We start from the raw sequence: 5,675 nt of genomic DNA on the forward strand, positions 1-5,675 counted from the left end.
GAAAGACATTTTCCATTCCCACATCTCCACACATAGTGAGCGTGACATTATATGCTAAAAGGACATTGTCAAATTTTAGTTTAAAAAGAATCCTTATGAATCTGCCAAATATTTTTTTAATTCCAGATAAAACTTCCACCAGCAAATGTAACATGAAAAATAAATATGCAATTGGCTTTTAGGGTCCATCTGTTGAACATTAGCAAAATTTAATCTTCCAGAGAGTGCCACAGTCATGCTTTCCCATAGCTAAAATGTGAACATTGTGCTCTAAAATAACTAGTGCAGTACCTCTCTAAAAGACAGAATTTAATTAATAATTAAATCTGAATGTGACAAAAATGGGAGGTGGGTATTACATGGTAAAACCAAATGTTCTAATGCAGTTGTTTCATACCTTGCGTTTTTTTGTCTTTTATACATTCATAGATTTTTATTTTTCCTTTTTCTAAGTCAGTCTGAACTTAATAGGCATTTAGAGATTTTGTTTCCTTAGTGTTTGTTTTACTTTATCCAACAAGACTTCAAACCCCTTAAAGTTTAGTACTGTGGTTCCCCTGCCCCCATCCATGGTTTTGCTGTGGTTTTTATCCACAGTCAACTGCAGTCTGAAAATATTAAATGGAAAATTCCAGAAGTAAACAATTCATAAGTTTTAAATTGTGCATTATTCTCAGTAGCACAATGAAATCCTGCACCATCCCTCTCTGTCTCACCCAGGACATTAATCATCCTTTGTCCAACATATCCAGGCTGTCTGTGCTACCCGCCTATTAGTCACTTAGCATCCACCTCAGTTATCAGATCTACTGTTGTGGTATCAAAGTGCTTGTGCTCAAGTAACCCTTTTTTTACTTAATAAAATGGCCCCTAGCCAGCTGTAGAGGCTCACACCTGTAATCCCAAAACTTTGAGAGGCTGAAGTGGGAGTATTGCTTGAGGCCAGGAATTCAAGACTAGCCTGGGCAATATAGCAAGACCCTATCCCTACAAAAAATAAAAAATTAAAAATTAACTGGCCTATAGTCTAAGTGACTCAGGAGACTGAGGCAGGAGGATCAACTGAGCCCAGGAGTTCAAGGTTACAATGAGCTATGATCATGCCACTACACTCCAGCCTGGGCAGCAGAGCAATATCCTGCCTCTAAAAAAATTAAAAAATAATGGCCCCAAAGTCCAAGAGTAGTGATGCTGGCATATTGTTATAATTGTTCTACAACTGTTCTACGTTATTACTAGTTATTGTTGTTAATATCATGCTGTCCCTAATTTAGAAATTGAATTTTATAATGGTATATATATATGTATAGGAAAAAAACATAGTATATAGAGGGTTTAGTACTATCCACACTTTCGGGTATCCACTGGGAGTCTTGGAACATATCCCCCTTGGATAAGGAAAAACTGCTATATTGAATTGTCTTTGACTTCTCTACTGAAAGGTCTTCTACCCCATCCTTTTAAGCCATCTAACTCCTACTTAGGATGGAACAAAACTGGAATTCAAAACAATACAGGGTCAATACTAAATATTTTATCAGCAAAATACGGGTGCAGGCTATGATCTGAAGAACAGACTTGGGGCTATATATTAAAAGCTGCTAATCATTCTCAAGACCCTGAAAACTTGTCAAAAGGAAGTTCAAAAGCTGTCATCCTGGGAGGTATCCAAAATTGGAAGCAGGAAATACACACAGGTATCCGGAGACAAGAACCAGGGTTCAGACCTAGGGCAGCTCAACACATTCTGCCAAACACTTCCTCCTCACCCAGTACTACTCTCCATGGGTCACCAGCATGTTCTGCTGCTTTCACCTCATAGCATCACAAAGGTGCCATTCAGTCTTGGACATACCTCATCCTTTAGGGCCTCGCTCAGTACTCACCTCTACTCTGATTCCTTACCTTAAATTCCTGAGGATCTTTCTCTTCTGACCTCCTGTATTATTTTCTGGTCTGTTCTGCACAATGGCAATGAGTATATGACCACAACCACTTGTGCTGTTAGATAAACTTAGAACACAACAGTTCATTAAAAAAAGAGTAAAAGCCAGGCTCGAAAAACCTAAGGCAAGGTGGGGGCAGAAAATATAGTTTAGGTACGTGAGGGTGTTAGGCCCAGTGAAAGTCAGATGCAGGTGATCTCAAGGTTGAACCTGGAAATAATGAAGCGGTCTATAAAGGAAACATTTTTTATTAATAAAACACTTGTGCCAAATGCTAAGGTTAATGCTAAAGACAAAGCAGTAGTTCAGTACTATGTACTTAGACAAGGGCAAGAAGGCAGTAAAGTACTAAATATTAGAGCAACAACAGACCTTGGAATCCAGAAAAATTCCAAAAACTCGATTTTTAGATTTTTTGCAAAGGATAAATGACACTGTGTATCTAAAGTATCTAAAACTCTCCCATAGTTTTCCCCCAGGAACCCCATTCTTTCTTATCTCTCCCAAGAATCTTGGCCATATGATCTCTCACAAGGAACCTCCCTTATCTGCACACTATTTAAAGCAAACTGTGTCTGATGGGAGGGCACAGAAGGTCCCCTGGCCTTGTCACACCCACAGTGGGCAGTAAGCCCCTGAAGACAGAGACCATAGCAAAGTATTTTGATTCCTATACTCCTTAGTCACAAACCTAATCTAGAAAAAAAATAAATGAATGTAGAAAAATATGGGATTTCTGCTTCTTTAAAGACAGGTCATTTTTTATGTACCATTAAGGTATTATTTTACACATTATTTATAAAAGACTATCTCCAGTTTTTTCAAGTCAGGGTTCCTGTGTCCTTCCTATGCTTTGGTTGGTCTGATTGCCTTTTTTGTGCTTGATAGATGCCTACCCTACCGTGACCCCTGCAGAGTTATCGCACAAGTATTTTTGAAGAATTAAATAAATTATAAAAGTTTGTTTCCCATATTCCACACTTATCCCCCACCTGCAGACACTAGCTGGCATTTCTTTCTGCTTTGAAATAGCAATTTCTGATCCGCAGAGTCTTATCAGAGTGAAACACACTTTCTTTGCTAGTGCATCCAGAGGGCTAGATCAGCAGTAACTGGCCTATTTTTTTTTTTTTAGGAAGTTTATGACACCCCTCGGAATCCCAATAAAACTATTAATGGTAATTTAATTTAATTTTTGATTACCTTTTAGTAAATTATGAATATAAAGTGTTTCACAACAAAGACAACCTAAAACACACATAACAAAAAGAAATGAGTGAAATAAAATTGTAAACAAATAAACAAATAAAACGCAAACTCAGTCAGTACTAGAGGGAAAAGAGAAAACAAACCATGTTAATCTTTCCAGAGCTGATGCTCCAGCTAGGCTGTTGCTCTCTACAAATTCTCTAAACAGTCCCCTGAAACCACAAGGTAATTGCTCCCATTTTTTTTTCTTTTAATAAGAGAACACCAAAAGTTGTTTAGCTGCATGTGTGACCACAAAGCTAGAGAGTACATTATCCAGCATTCCTTGCAGCTAAGTATGGTCAAATAACTGAGTTGTAGCCAGTGGGATACGACTATAAGTAGTGTGTGACAAATCCAAATTTGGGCCTTCAGTCTTTGGTGACACTCCCATGCCCTTTGCCCATTCCTACAAGTTAGAACATAATCATGGTACTGGTGATCACATAGACGAGGACAACTGATGCAACAGACACTAAGGGGAAGAACTTACCTCTTACTACTATGACTGTAATAAAAGAGATAAATGAACTTTAATCTTATTTAAGCCATGTACTTAAATGGTCCCATTGGTTTAGCATCTTAGCTTTTACCCTAAATAATAAATCCATCAATCTGTATCCAGGTCTCATTAAAAATTATCTCCTTTTGCCTCCAACCCAACTATCTAAAGAATGCCCAATACTCCTCCCTCCTGGCAATGGTAAACTAGCTCCAACTATACTAAGTGGGGTGAGGAAACAAATCTGGTTCCCCTAGATCTATCACTAAAATCTTAAGTTCCTGGGACAACTAGAGACTATCAACTTTCAAAAACACATCAGTTATTGTCCTAATCGGGACTCTTTTCATTGCAAAAAACAGTGACCCACTTGTAGGATATAAGGTAAGGGAGCTTCAAATAATGCTATAGATCCACAGAAACCACAGCAAAGTACTAACACGATTCATGGGAACTGAAATCATGAAGGAACCGAGACAACTCATTTTATCCTTCACTATTCACGTGGTTTCCAGTTTCTGCTTCTCTATACGCAATTTCTCTGTTCTCTTCCTTCTCTTTGCAGACCAGTTTTCTGATAAGGGTCACCAGTTACTTGGGGCTGCCCATTACCAGCGCTACATAGGGAATAGGGTCTCAAGGAAAGGCGTAATAGGCAGAGATGCTCAAAAACACGTCCACCAAAGATGTTAAGCTCTTAAATCTCTTTTCTTCTTGATCTTTCCGGGATTCCCCCTTGATACCTTTCTTCCACCACTATGAAAATCCAATCTTCCTGTGGGGAGGCCTTCTTTCTAGGTCTCCCTGGTTCTGTGAAATCCCAGAGTAGTCAAGCTCTGTGCCAGGCCCTGAGCTAATAGCAGAACCACTTCCCAAAACTGTCTCAGCCCTTCTCCAGAATTCTATCCCTGTAGCTTCCTGTCCTCCTGTGATCATTCTTGCTTTTTATCCAACCAATATTCTGGTGACTGACTTTATCTACATCTGATACCGCTGCCCACAGAAGACATATCATGGGGGCCAAAGAACCATTCACCCTGGACTTTACTCAATAAGGCCTCAAAATAAACGTCTAATAATCTCTCTATATTAGTTTTCACATTCAGTCTCTGGTATACACTTAAGATCTTGTTCACCATAAAACTTTAATAGCTCATTACCAGATGCCTATACTGTATCACAAATTATTTTTTTCAATAAAACCTCTTGTAATCTTATAAATAACACAATTATATTGCATTGTAATTTACATACAGTAGTGTCCCCTTATCCATGGTTTTGCTTTCTGCATTTTCAGTTCTGCAGCCCAAAAATATTAAATGGAAAATTTCAGAAATAATTTATAAGTTTTAAATTATACATCATTCCGAATAGCGTGATGAAATCTCAAGCTGGCCCACTCTGTCCCACCCAGGACATAGAATCATCCCATTTCAGCATATCCATGTTGTATATGTTACAAACCAGTTAGTCATTTAGTAGAAGTCTCAGTTATCAGAAGAAAAAAACATAGTATATATTGGGTTTGGTACTATCCAAGGTTTTAGGCAACTGCTGCAGATCTTGGAACATATCCCCTGTGGGTAAGGGGTTACTACTCTATTAAAAGTATTATTTCTTATGTGATAATATTAACACCTGGTTTAGGCTTTTAAAAATACCATTTTTAATCCAGAAAGGAAGGAAGGAGGGAAGGGACAGAAGGGGAACGGAAGGGAGGGAATGGAAGGGGATGGAAGGGGAGGGAGATGCAGGTCTTGCTGGACCTCTGAAAGGCCCTGACCTGGCTTCAGCTCTCAGCTTCCCACTTGAGTTTTATCCCTAACGAAGTTTGTGGATGCAGAGAAATGAAAGAGAAATAACTAGTAGGTCGAAAACACTGGAAAGACTGACAAGAGAGGTACAGAGGAAGGAGATTTCTTTCAACTGGGGAGGGCAGGGGTGGTCTCATGGAATATGTGGTATTTAAATTGGCTTCA

This window comes from Propithecus coquereli, unplaced genomic scaffold, assembly GCF_000956105.1.
Source record: "Propithecus coquereli isolate 6110/MARCELLA unplaced genomic scaffold, Pcoq_1.0 Scaffold22, whole genome shotgun sequence".
Taxonomy (NCBI): domain Eukaryota; kingdom Metazoa; phylum Chordata; class Mammalia; order Primates; family Indriidae; genus Propithecus; species Propithecus coquereli.